Source organism: Dipodomys spectabilis, unplaced genomic scaffold (assembly GCF_019054845.1).
Source record: "Dipodomys spectabilis isolate Male_0828 unplaced genomic scaffold, ASM1905484v1 ptg000019l, whole genome shotgun sequence".
Taxonomy (NCBI): Eukaryota; Metazoa; Chordata; class Mammalia; order Rodentia; family Heteromyidae; genus Dipodomys; species Dipodomys spectabilis.
In genome coordinates this window covers 9,794,737-9,809,798 of record NW_024870696.1, presented here as the reverse complement: position 1 = coordinate 9,809,798, position 15,062 = coordinate 9,794,737, and the positions used below count along the sequence as shown (strand labels likewise).

At 35.2% G+C, this 15,062-nt stretch overlaps 1 pseudogene; it reads right to left on the bottom strand.

The window, feature by feature from the left end:
* Positions 1-9,511: 9,511 nt before the first annotated feature.
* Positions 9,512-10,414, bottom strand: LOC122103872 (annotated as a pseudogene).
* Positions 10,415-15,062: the final 4,648 nt, after the last annotated feature.

Below are 15,062 nucleotides of genomic sequence, written 5' to 3'. Positions count from 1 at the left end.
CTGCAGTTTTGTTCACCATACAATTAATATTTCTGACAAAGAAGGTAATGAGGAAAACATTGATAATCTGTTGCCCGCTGAGGCTATTGTGTTTAAATATTCCATTGACAATATTAAATGATCTATAATAGCTTCCTGACTATATGTCCATTGACATGAACCCCCCTCCTTCTATTTTACCATATAGAGAGAGAGAGAGACAGACAGACAGAGACAGAGACAGAGAGAGACAGAGAGAGAGTCTATTGTATATAACTCCAGTCTTGGACACTGTCCCTGAGCCTCTTTGTCCTCGAGGCTAGCTCTCTACCACTAGTGCTACAATGCCACTAATGGCTTTTTTTTATTAGTTAAGTGGAGATAAGAGTCCCAGGGACTTACCTCTCTCTCTATGTGTGGGCTTCCACTGAGTCTCCTGAGTAACTGGGATTACAGACACGAGGCACTGATGTCTAGTTCTTTAAGTCTTTTTAAAAGTCTATTTAGTCATTCTTTACCTGTTTTTGCATATTTCTCATTTATATATTTACACATCAAAATTATGTATTTATGTAGTAAAACATAGTGTTTTAGTGTTCTTTTTGATGCAAAAGTTTTATTTTATAGTTAAATTTTGACAAATGTATAAATTTACTACCAATCTGCTTTCATCAAAACAAATTTTTACCAAATAAAATATGATGCAGCCTGTGTAAAATGAAAACTAACTTCATGTGTACAAAAGAAAATTGTCTAAGAAACCAAATGTAAATTAAATTAATGAAACATGTTACTAAAGCAGATGGATAATGAAAGTCATTAAAGTCATTATCCAACATGAATCAGGAGTATAGCATGTATTAAAAACACACTTCCTTAGACTGAAAGAAAAGATGATTGAAGGGATGATATTGATCAAGATGCATTGTACTCACAAACTGGCATGTTAAGTTAACTCCTTTGCACAACTATTTAAAGATAAATACAAGGAAAAAATAAAATGGAAATGAACATTACAATTTGTTATGGTCATTGTTACTATTTAAAAGTTCTCAAATGATAGCTGGGTGCTAGTGATTCATACCTATAATTCTAGCTACTCAGGAAGCTAAAATATGAGGATTGTGGTTCAAAGCCAGAATATACAGGAAAAAGTCTGTGAAACTTTTATGTCCAAGTAACCACCAAAAATCTCAAGTAGTAGAGTGCTACGCTTAAGTTAAAAAATAAAAACAAAAAAACTCAAGGATAGCACACTAGCCCCAGGAATATCAGATACACACACAAAAAAATTCCCAAATGATAATGTAACAAATGCTAAATTGTTAAATAAGCATATATACATAGATGCATTTTGGATTATAGGCCTGCTTTAAAAACAGCATTACTTCATTTTATAGCATCAATTTCCATTTTCCTTCAGATAAATATATTTTCTATTTTGATTTTTAAATTTCTGAAGGATAAACCTTTGGATTATACCTATTTTATGTTTGGTATGACATCAAGCATTTGACTTGACAAGGCAGTACTTTTTTAACCAAACTAAATTATCTACTTTTTAACCTTCTTAGAACCTTTTTTTTCCTTCCCATTATTTAGATACAGTAGTTCCCTGAATTTTCTGTTATTTGTCTGGATACAAACAAAAGTTTTACTGAATTGTGATCATAGATTAAGAAGGAATGGAAAAATCCTAGGAAGCTATGAGTTTTTCTATGCCTTTGATTCTTAAGGTCTACAAGTTTAGGGAAAACTACTTTATACTACTATGTATGTATATATATATATATACACCTTCCTGTGTTAGTACTGTGAACTAAGGTGGAAAATGGAATGACCAAACTCAAAAGAGAAACAAGTTTCCTATTGCTATAGTTGGTATTCTCTGTCAGTCCTAGAGGTCTTGTGACAGGGTCTCTTGACCAATGGCCCAACAATTACAAAATGTCGGCTATGTAAGGAGCACAAGAGATGAGCTGTACATCATGTCTATATGTAATATACTGTAGTGTGCCCTAAAAATACATTACAATGATAAATCTGTGTCTGTTCTTTCTACAAGAAATATATAGAGACATATATATATTTAAAAATCCATTATGACTAGTGGCTGGTGGCTCATGCCTATAATCCTAGATACTCAGGAGGCTGAGATCTGAGAATCCTGATTCCAACCCAGCCAAGGCAGGAAAGCTTATGAGGACTTTTTTCTCCAATTAACCACAAAAGACCAGAAGTAGAACTGTGGCTCAAGTGGTAGAGTGCTATTCATAAGCACAAAAGCCCAGGCCTTGAGTTCAAGCCCCAGAATTGGCAAAAATAAATTAAAAATCCATCGTGATCTAATGAAATCAGTTCTGAAGACGGTATGTTGTACAATATTAAAAATGACAAAATTCCAGGAGCTGATGGCTCATGCCTGTAATCCAAACTACTCAGAAAGCTGAGATCTAAGCTAGTTCAAAGCCAGGAGGGGAAGGAAAGTCCTTGAGACCCTTTATCTCCAATTAACCACCAGTGTGGCTCAAAGTGGTAGAGTGCTAGTTTTGAGCAAAAGAGATCAGGGACAGGACCCAGACCCTGAGTCCAATGAAAAACAACATGAAAGACAACAACAAAAAGACAAAAGAGCCAGTGAAAAAGTGTTTTGTTATATCAGGTAATTTAAAAAAAAGTGAAAGCTGCCTAGAGTATAAAAGCAGCTTAAAATTTTGTATTTCCTTACTTGTCATTTAGAGTACATATCTAGTAAAATCCATCAGTTCAACAAAAGCATATCCATTTCTGCCATCAGTATTTGACAGACTCAGTTATTCCTATTTGACATGACCATAGTTAATCAGGTCATCTGACTAACATTTAAAGAAGAAGAATGTGGCTTTGTTCTTTCCAAACCTATACAATGATGATATGGACATTTCTTAGATTGGAGATGGATCAAGTCTAGGGACATGTTTAAATGTTTGTTTGTAAACTATCAGCACACTCATTTTATAGTCCTCACAGAAATTAATATAATAGTGCATGTTTCTATGACTGGAAGTTGTGTTTAAAATTTTAAGTACACTAACATTCAAATCAAAATGTTAGAGAATACCTGATAGTGAACTTTTTCCTGGATGTTCTCTGTCTCATTAAGCACTTTTTGTAGAAATCAGTGATAAATCTCATACAATATAAGTAAAAAAAAACTTAATAACACTAGAAACTCCAATAAAACTTATAAGGAGGGAGAAAAGGAAGCAGGTACTTGCTTAGTGATGTTCAGGAGGCAGGGAGCATAGCCAGCTGATTATACATTGTTGAGAATGGGAAATTAGAAAAGCAAGCAAAGTCCACTGAACAGCCATATGTGTATAGACTCTATCACCTATAGACTTTCTCACAGATAGAGTATAAAATAATTAGTAGTTCTAAGGAGAGATGCAGTACAAAACCTCCATACAGAGGTAAAAAGCCTACATTTAGAGTCTGACATATTTATAATTTGTAACTCCTCAGGGATTACAATCCCAACTCACCAATTAAACTTTTAGAGATACAATACAGATTTATGGTCCTAGAATCAGTACTTCTTGGGAAACAAGTCTTCTAATTGACCTATGCTCACAAAAGAAATAGAATAAATTTTTTAAACATTATTGTCATTGATGTTATATATACATTGATTATTATATATGCATTGATATTATATAATACATCCATTAATTATTTAAACAAATTTGAGGTGGGAAATTAAAAACTGAAATTTATTTAGAGATAGATTAAAAATAAATGGAAAGGAAATGTGGAAACAAAAATAAGTATAAAATACAGAAGAAAGAACTATTTTAAAAAATAGTGACTGATCATGTCAGGTCAGAATTTAAAAAGGATTTTACGAGGATTGAAATGGACTTTAAAATTTTTGCAAGTCAACAAAATATTTAAAAGCCAAATTTATCTTTACTGAATTCCTGTGCACTTATAGTATTATTTCTTTTTTATGTTTTTATTGTAAAAATACTGTACAAAATAGTTACAGTTACGTGACTAAGGCAATGAGTACATTTCCTATCAAGCATTTTTACCTCCTCCTTTGTTCTCCCCCACCATCCCTTCCCTCCCCACTTCCCCTCCTCCTTCCCCACCTCAAGTTGTAAAGTTTGTTTTCAACGTAGTGTCTTGTATAACTCATTGTTACAATGAGTCAGCCTGTATCCTTGTTTCATCATTTTGTTTTTTCCCTGCCTCTCCCCAAATTAGAGAAATGTATATACAAGATGCAGGGCACCAATATCAAATACAGTGAAAACAGGGGTTATTTCCATTTTGACTTTACATAATATAAAACATGGACAGTCATGGAGATCTTGATTCAAGTTTACTATGAATTCAGATCACCTGTATCATGATCTTATTTTAATGTGAGAATATAAAACTCAAAAGCTTGATGAATAGCAAAAGGATATGCCACATTACAAGTGACTATATCTGAGCTAACCATTTTAACCCAGAGATCAAGATTTGTATTTCTGTTTCAGAACCTCTCATATGCAAAGCTAAATTGCTTAAAAAAAAAAAAAAAAAAAACATAAAGAATAATGCACAAATAAGCAGTGTGACTGTGTCAGAAAATACTGACATTAAGAGTAATATTTTATTTTAACTAACAAGCATGCCCTTATTGGATGATATTAAGATAAGATGCATATTATTTTATTAATTAGACTTAATCCAAGTATATCTTCAATTTATCTCCAATTTTTCATTAACAAAGATACCTTCTTTTATTCTCTAATTATATATTTATGTTTTAGGGTTGTTTTTTGGTTGGTCGTGAGGCTTGAACTCTGGACCTGAGCACTGTCCCTCACCTCTTCAGTTCAAGGCAAGCACTCTACCAGTCGAGCTACAGCGCCACTTCCCCTAATTATATATTTATAATATATGAATATGTTTGGTTAAAGTCATAAGGGTGTTAATTTACAACAATAAACATAATTCCATAGCCAAGTTCTATATGTAAATGTCTTAAGTATTTTGTTCAGTATCCACCATTGCTATAGGTTAGAGCTAATATATCCAAAACCATATATCTGTTGATGGCTTGATCTTAATTTCATGGACATAATGGAAATTTTTAATTCAACTTTCTTTTGTGTGTGTGTGTGTGTGTGTCAATACTGGGGCTTGAACTTAAGGCCTGTGTTCTGGTCCTTGAGATTTCACACACACACACACTCGAGGCTAGTGCAAAATTCTGCCTCTGGATTTTTGCTGGTTAACTGGAGATAAGAATCTCATGGAATTTCCTGCCTGACCTGGTTTCAAATATGATCCTACCATCTCAGCCTCCTGGGAAGCTGGATTATAAACCACTGGGAGCTTTAGAGGTAGGGCTCACTGGGACTTTCTAAGTCCCTGAGGGTATGCCTTGAAAGAGAACTATTGGACCTGGCCTCATAGTTATTTTTGTTTTGTTTTGTTTTGCTTTTCTTCACCCAGATATAAGGACAATAGGATTCCTATGCTATGTGCTCCCATAACAATGTACTGGGCCACAAATCGCCCAGAGTAATAAAGGCAATTGCTTATAGATTAAAACCTCTAAAACTGTAAAGTTGATTTTTCTACATAACGTCTTTACAGTATTAGAGGATTTGGGAGCTGGGAAGTGCATACAAATTCAGTAAAGATAAATGGTGGGGGAGGGAAGGGGTAATTGGGAAGGGAGAGGAAGAGGAAACAAAGGAGGAAGCAACAATGCTTGGTAAGAAATGTACTCATTACCTTGCTCATGTAATTGTAATCCCTCTGTACAGTATTTTCACAATACAAAATGTAAAATAAAAAACAAAACCTCTAAAACTGTGATCCAGATGAATTGTTTTTCCTTCACCAATTGATTTATCTCAGGTATTTGTTACAGTAAGAACAAATATTTCAGACACAACCAGGAAAGCCATAGGATGGATGGTAATACAGAATCCCTTGGGAAACAAGGGTTGTGGAGCTTGAACTCAGGCTCTGGGTGCTGTCCCTGAGCTCTTTAGCTCAAGGCTAGGACTCTTCACTTGGAGTCACTGCTCCACCTCTGTTTTTTGAATGGTTAATTGGAGATAAGAGTCTCATGGGGGGTTTTTCTGCCTGGGCTAGATTTAAATCAGAATCCTCAGATCTCAGCCTGCTGAGAAGCTAGAATTACAGGCATGAACCATCAGTGGCTAGCTCATATTTGAATTTTTTAAGGGTACTTTGTTATATTACCAACATAGATAAGTCAAAAACATACTACCATAAAATAATTTATAATAAATTTTTTAAAAAAATTTAAAAAAAATAAATTTATTTCAGCAGACCCACTCATTAGAGTATATAAATGTTGTAAAATCCCTCAAAAATGAAGTGTCTGCCTAGTAGATAAGGTGAAATGTTAACTAACTTATAATTATATTTTGTATAAATGTGTTAGTTTTAAGATATATAAGATATTAAAATATTTAAGATAACAAAATACACGAAACTAAAATAATTACTTGTTTCTATAAATCTTTATTCAGTTCTTTGATGACAAATGGAAAAGTTGTTACAAATGAATCATAGGATTGGATACATAAGACTCTGTAGACTGTTGGTTGGAATGTAAACTTGTTCAATCACTCTGAAAAGCAGTATGAAGTTTCCTCAAAAGGTTAAGCATAAAGCTTCCCTATAACCCACTCTTGGATATTTACCCAAATGTCCACAAACCAACCCGCATTAAAACCACCAGCACTTGTTCATTGCAGCATTATTTCCCATAATTAAGATATATAATCAGCCCAGAAGCCCTTCAGGGGATGAATGGATCAAGAAAATGTGTTATACATTCCCAATGGAATTCTATACTTCTGTCAGAAAGGATGGCATTTCCTCACTCATAAGGAAATAAAAAGACTTGGAAAAAACTATATTAAGAGAAATAAGACAGACCCCCAAAAACATAGGCTGCATGGATTCCCTCATCTGTAATAACTAGAATATGTCTAGGATATTCTTTTCTGTTGTTGTTGTTGGTCATGATGCCTGAACTCTGGGCCTGGGCGCTGTCCCTCAGCTCTTCAGCTCAAGGGTAGTGTGCTCTACCACTTGAGCCACAGTGCCACTTATGGCTTTTTCTGCTTATGTGGTGCTGAGAAATCAAACCCAGGCCTCATGCATGCAAGGCAAGCACTCTGCCACTAAGCCACCTTCCCAGTTCTGTCTGGGATATTTTTAAGAGAGAACCACAGTGGCTCAATAGCTATGTGCATATGACCATATAAAATCAGAAGAAAGAAAGCCTCTTCAATAAATGATGCTGCCAAAGTTGGTTAATCACTTGTAGAAAACTAAAGCTAGATCCTTGTATATCACCCTGCACCAGAATCAACTCCAAATGGGTCAAAGACCTCAAAGTCAAAGCAGACACCCTTACAAAGCAGACACATTACAGGACATAAGAGGAGAAACCCTAGGACTCCTTGGCACAGGCCAAAATTTTCTTAATAGAGACCCAGAAACACAAAAAATCAAGGTTGGACAAATGGGATTGCATGAAGCTGCAGAGTTTCTGCATGGCAAAGGACATAGCTAACAAGATCAATAGAAAGCCCATGGATTGGGAGAAGATCTTCACTAGCCATACAACAGATAAGGGTCTCACATCTAAAATACACTTGGAACTCAAAAAACTAAATCCCCTAACAACAAATCCTCAAAGAAACAACTGCCCAATAAATAAATGGGCTAAAGACCAAAAGAGAAACCTCTCTGAAGAAGAAATCAGAATGGTCAATAGACACACAACCTCTCTAGCCATGAAAGAAATGCAAATCAAAACAACATTGAGATACCACCTCACCTTAGTTAGAATGGCTATAATCAAGAACTCTAATAACAACAAATGCTGGAGGGGATGTGGCCAGAAAGGAACCCTACTGTATTGTTGGTGGGAGTGTAAACTTGTTCAACCACTTTGGAAAGTAGTATGGAAGTTCCTCAGAGGACTCCACATAGAGCTCACCTATGACCCAGCAATCCCACATTTGGGCATTTACCTGAATGATCATAAACAAGAACATACTAAAGCTACCAGCACAACTATGTTTATTGCAGCATTATTTACTATAGCTAAGATATGGAACCAACCCAGATGCCTCTCAGTAGATGAATGGATCAAGAAAATGTGGTATATATACACAATGGAATTCTATGCCTCCATCAGAAAGAATGACATTGCCCCATTTGTTAGGAAATGGAAAGACTTGGAAAAAATTACACTAAGTAAAGTCATCCAGGTCCAAAGAAATATAGGTCCCATGGTTTCCCTTATTTGCAATAACTAGTATATGTCTGAGACAAGCAGAAAAGTTCATATAAGTTGATGTTAAGCAAAATGAACCCCAAGATAAGGACACAAGTGTTTTTTTTTTCTTTCTTGCTATTGTTTTTAATTTATTTATAAGGTACCATGTGATATTTTTGTTGCTTTGTATGTACCTCCCCCACAGTATAGCCCTTGTTTTCACTGTATCTGATGTTGGTAACAAAGGAGGAGGCAACAATGCTTGATAAGAAATGTACTCATTACCTTGCTCATGTAATTGTAACCCCTTTGTACAGTATTTTCACAATAAAAAAAACTTATTTAAAAGAAAAAATAAGCCGGGCACTGGTGGCTCACGCCTGTAATCCTAGCTACTCAGGAGGCTGAGATCTGAGGATCGCGGTTCAAAGCCAGCCCGGGCAGGAGAGACCGTGAGACTCCTATCTCCAATAAACCACCAGAAAACCGGAAGTGGCTCTGTAGCTCAAGTGGTAGAGCGCTCGCCTTGAGCTGAAGAGCTGAGGGACAGCACCCAGGCCCAGAGTTCAAGTCCCACGACCGACAAAAAAAAAAAAAAGAAAAAAGAAAATGATGCTTATGGAAATGAACTCCAAGAAATGGAAACAAGAGTTGGTTTTATTTTTTATTGTACTGTTTTCTGTTATTTCTTTTAACTTTCTTTTTCCTTTGGTTTATTCCCTGATATCCCTGTTCTTTATTTCTGTGCCCTTTGTCTTGTATATAAGTTTATCAGATTTGGGGAAGGGAAGGAGAATCACAGAAATGGTGAGACAAAAAGTGAATCAGTTCACTTTTATGCTCACTCAACACCATGCTGGAAATGAACTTTACAACTTGTGGGAGAGGCAGATCAGTAGGGAAAAAAGTGGGAGTAAATAAGGGAGGAGGAAACACTGTTAAAAAAGAAATGTATTCATTTCCTGATTATGTAACTGTAACCCCTCTGTAATCACCTTTGTAATAGAATTATGTATAAAAAAGAAAATTCATACAAGATTTGAAATGGGGGGAGCTCTTATACCTAGATCTATGTCCTGTAATAAAATAGACAACCCCTCATAAAAGAGTCAGCAGAGTGATATGTATGTGGTCAGTGAAACATATACAGTCTAGGAAGAAGATATATATTTTTACTTGAATCTCATTCAGTTGCTTCACAGAATAAATGCAAAGAAGATTTTATAATTTTCCTAAAGAAAATTTTCCTAAAATTACTTTCCTGGCAGCTTCCTTTACTTGTTTGTTTCTAAGACTATAGATATTAGGATGTAAGAATGGTGGAACCAAGGTATACAATACAGAAAAAAAATCAAATCCTCAATTGTTGCAGAAATTTTGAAGATCTTAAGTCCACAATAGAAGCAGAACCAAAAAACACAAACACAACAAAAATGTGGGGGACACAAGTGGAAAAGGCCTTTCCTCTCTCTTCTTTGACTGGGAACTTGAGCACAGTTGAAAATATAAGCACATACGATGTAAATATGAAGATAGGAGAGCCAACACCTACCACCATGGACAAAACAAGAATTAAGAGTTCATTGCTGAAGGTTTCTGAGCAGGACAGCCTCAGCAGAGAAGACCTGTCACAGAAGAACTGGGGGACCACATTGGACTGACAGAAGGACAGCCTGAATGTGTTGGCAGTGTGTACAACTCCATAGACAAGACCACTGAGCTGGGAAGCCAGTGTATGATGACAGGAAGGGCTGTCAGATGGCCACATAGTGGTCCTGAGCCATTATGGTAAGGAATATGAACTCCATCTATGCAAAATAAAGGACCAAGAATATTTGAGTTGCACAGCCAGCCACAGAAATCTCCTGATTGTTAGTGAGAGAGTTGACACAAGCATTAGGGACAGTGACAAAAATATAACATATGTCCAAGATGGACAGATTTCTGAGGAAGAAGTTACATGGGTATTTGCAGGTTTGGGTCAATGGTAGTGACCATGATGATGACCAGATTTCCTAACAGAGTGGCCAGGTACAATAGAAGGAAAAATATGGATAACAGAAATCTGAAATCCCCAAAATCAGCAAAGCCCTGGAGGAGAAACACAGTCAACCATGCTGGCATTGGCCATTTTCTGAAAATGCTGGCTCATCTGGCAAACAAAAGAATGGAAGAGAAATAATGAATAAAATGACAATAGACTATTTTCTTTTTTTTTTAATTTAATTTTATTTTATTTGTGAACATACAGTACAGAGGGGTTACAATTACATGGGCAAGATAATGCGTACATTTCTTACCAAGCATTGCAGCCTCCTCCTTTGGTTTACCCTTCACATCCCTTCCCAGCTTCCCCCCTCCCCCCCAATCCCAATCCTTCTCCTTCACCCCCTTCCCCACCCCACCCCCCGGCACCGACGTTGTAAAGCTCGTTTTGGACTATTTTCTTTAGTGGCATTTACTTCTATTTCATAAAACTGGTTTCTATGTATTAAAATTATTTTTATTATTCTTATCTGTGTAAATTTAAATTTTGCTTAGTATTTAACAAATAAGACTTATAAGGGTGAAGAGGCAGTGAATTCCATTGTATTATGTGAATCATGATGAATATGCATCCCAAACACATCAAGCTCATAAGTGTTATTGAAATATTGGAGACTAAATTGATTTGCAAGTTCCTTACTTCTCTTATATTTTGAATTAGCTGTTTTAGTGTAAAGTATCCAAAGAAAATGACCTAGTAGAAATTGTAAAAATCATGTATTCCTACTAATACATACTTATCACTATGTATACATGCATACATCTTTATATAAATATATTAGATGAATTTTACAAGAATGCCAATATTATATCAACAAATATACATATGCATGTACATAAATCTCTATTATATTATATATAGAGAGAGAGAAATGATAAAGACCTAGAGAAAAATGGATAGATATCTGGAAAGAGACAGAAATTTGCTCTCCTCACTAATTTGCTCAGGCAGTAAATTTGAGAGCTAAAGAGTATACCAGCAACTTGGAGATTCATATAAAAATATATTTCCTCAGCACACCAGCAGCTCCAGACAAAAAGTACAAATATGTGAAATAAAAGCACATGAAGAAATGTTCAACATCTTTTTTTGCGTTTCTTTGCTTTGGTTTTGTTTGCTTTTTGTTCTTCCACATCTTTATCTACAAAAGAAATTTAGATGAAAACAACGCCAAGATTTCATCTCATCCTAGAGAGGATAATAATCATCAAGTAGAAAAGAACAAATATTGGCAAAGATGTAAAGATGTAAACCAGTGTAACTAGTATTGATATCAATCTGAAGTTTCACCAAAATTTTAAAAGTAGACCTACTTTATTACCGTGCTTTGGGCATAAATGCAAGGAAATGTAAATCAACATATAAGAAAGATACTTTCAGCTGGGTGGATGGTTTACATTTTTAATCTTAAACTACTCAAGAGGCTGACATCTAAAGACCATAATTCAAAGCCAGCCCAGGCAAGAAAAGTTCACATGACTCTTGACTTTGATACACCACCAAAAAGCTTAAGTGGATCTGTGGCTCAAGTGATAGAGCATTAGCCTTGAGTGAAAAGCTCAAGGACAGTGTCCAGGCTCTGAGTTCAAGCCCCAGGACTTTTACAAAAACAGCAAGCAAGCATGCAAAAGGAAGGAAAGGAAGGAAGGAAGGAAGGAAGGAAGGAAGGAAGGAAGGAAGGAAGGAAGGAAGGAAAGGAGGGAGGGAGGGAGGGAGGGAGGGAGGGAGGGAAGGAAGGAAGAAAGAAAGTTCTTTGACACATTGAGAGAACTGAATGGCAACAATCCTCTTTATAACCTTCAAATGTGTGGAAAATATCTAGGATACTTATTGCTTAGAGTTGAACATACGATCGTACATATGTAAGGCAAGAGTTCTATATAATTTACATATGCATATATCATGAATAACAAACATTTTTAAAAGAAGGTAAATTGTGTTTAATTGCTGTGTTGTGTAATGCCACTAAAATTTTACAAGATTGGTATATTGGGATTTGCAGTTAAATGCACAAAGCCAGAAACTGAGCTGTAGTTCAAGTAGTAGACATAGCTTGAGCAAAAAACGCTCAAGGACACCTTCAAGCTCCAGGTCCCAGAACACACACACACACACACACACACACACACACACACACACACACACACACACACACACACACACACACACACACATAGAGACACCCCTAAAATTCCATCTACTTCAAGTTAGAATGGCAGCCATCAAGGACACAAAACCAAGAAATTCTGCTGAGGGAGTAGATAAAAAGGAACCTTCATATACTGATAGAGGACAGAAAACTAATACAACCTCTGTGGAAATGAACATACAGATTCTTCAAAAGATTGAACATGGATCTTACTTGTAACCCTGCCATACTACTTTTGGGCACATATCTAAAGGAAAGGAAATTAGTATACCAGAAATATACCTACATATTTGCTGTAGCATTGTTCATTTGATAGCATAATGATGGAATCACTCAAGTTGCTCAACAGAAGATGAATGGATAAAGAAGCAGTAGTATGTGATTAACACTTGCACATTGAAAAATAACTGGAAGCAAAGCCAACATTCAGTCTTAAAGTGTGCCTCAGCAAACGTATGCAGAATCCCATGCTGCTAGGCTTTTGTTTAAAAGCTTGTCCTCTTCCTGAATTACAGGACTGTAATTTTTACAGAGAGCTGTATGTATGGTCCTAACTTTGAGAGACAACATAAATTTCTACTCCCATTTCTCAAACTAAAAAAACATGTTTTATTCATGAATTAGCATTGAGTTCAGTGGCAAAGTCCTGATATCATATACCACAAAACAATATTATTCAAATTTAAAAATAATAAAATTCTGTATATGGTTCAGCAGAAATGAATTTTGGAGCTATTTTGAGATTGAATTTAGACAAAGAAAAGACAAATATTCTATTATTTCAATTGCTTGAAACATCTAAAAATTGGGGAAAAATTCTTACAGACATACTATATACTTGTCATTCCAAGGGAGAAGTCAGAGGCAAGTTTGGAGTTATGGATTAGGATCCCACTTTCATTTTCAGATATTTAAATGCTGGTATTGATGGCATAGAATTATGAATGTAATGTATTTCACTAAAACATATACTTCAAATTATTAAAACCAGATTTTATTAGAGAGAATTATAAAAGTTTCATAAGAATATTAATATTGTATCTAATTTTCTGAACAATCAAGTTTTGTTTGGTTAAAATTAAGTTGATCTTTTCAATGTGAATGTTGAAATTGAACATTTTGGTGTTAGAAAGGTTGAATTTCTAACACCATTACTGCTTTTTCTCCATATCGCTGCACCTTATCTAGACTGGTCTTTAGTTTGTAAGACATGAAAGTATTAAATACCACTATAAAATCAGATGTGTTTCACTAGAGTGAACCATGGCTGCCCATGTATATGTTCAAACATTTTTCATGGTGTTTTTTGTGAATATGTGTCTGAGTGAGATTATAATTTAAATGTGTTGACTGAATAAAGTCTACCAACTTCTTATTGTGAGTATATCCGACACAATCGGCTAAGGCTCACGTAATACGGAAGTCTCTTGCTTCCTTCGGTGATTGGCAGGTGCAGTCATGCTATAACTGTTCCTCATGTCTACAGAGCATCTTCTCTCTTTCAGACATAGATGTAATATCAATTCTGCAGATTTTAGAAATGCCAGACACCAGAGTACATGAATCAGTAGATAAATATATGATGTTTTTTGGAGAACCCTAATATGCCCATCTATTAAAATTATATTTGTACTGCATGACACAATAAGGGAAAATAATTCATTTATTAGGGGAATTATTAAATAAAAGTAACTATTACTCATAATATGTGCACATAGCAATTATACATATTGAAGATAAAAGTGGAAAAATATTAAAATATAGTTATTTAAAACTATTTCTAGATCAAATGGCTCATTATTTTTTATTAATCTCTATGATATGTTAGACTATGGCATTTAATGATTGTTTATAACTCTCTTCCTTGGGCCATGATTGTACCTCAATGATATAACTTGTACTGCTTATGCAAGGTACTGGTTTCAATTCTAACAACCATATAAGAAACATGCATCAGTAACTGTAACCCCTCTATACAGTATTTTTACAATAAAAAGCATATAATAAAGAAACATGCATCATTATGCTTTTAAAGGAAATTGCTGCCATTTAGTTCTGTCAATTCCTTACAGAGCTGAGCATATCACCATGTATATGTTCTAGTCAGAAGATAAATGAGGTCATCTGGTCTGAGCTGCTTAAAATATAAGATGCTGCATTTGAGATCCAAACAGATGCTCCATGTACTCTATCAATAATGGTTACTTACACCCCTGATCTCACTCATCCACAAAGTTAATCATTATCTATATGCCCATAATTGATACTGTTTCTGCTTTTACAAACCCTGTCCATTCTGGATTTTAATTGAGCACTTTTCTACTATACTCTGGAGATAATTATCTGGCTGGAAATACCCCTGGGCAGCCTGTTATTACTGAACAATAAGGACTTTGTTTCCAGAGTAGTTGCTGATGATTCATGAGCAAGCACAGATAAAAGAGAACATGAATGAACATTTATGAAATTTAAAATGAAGTTTTATGTATCTGAAGGCATTCTCAAATTTTGTGTGCATAGGAATTGGGTTAAAATTTCTTTAAGTCCTTTAAGAAGAATATACTGTGTTCTTACGT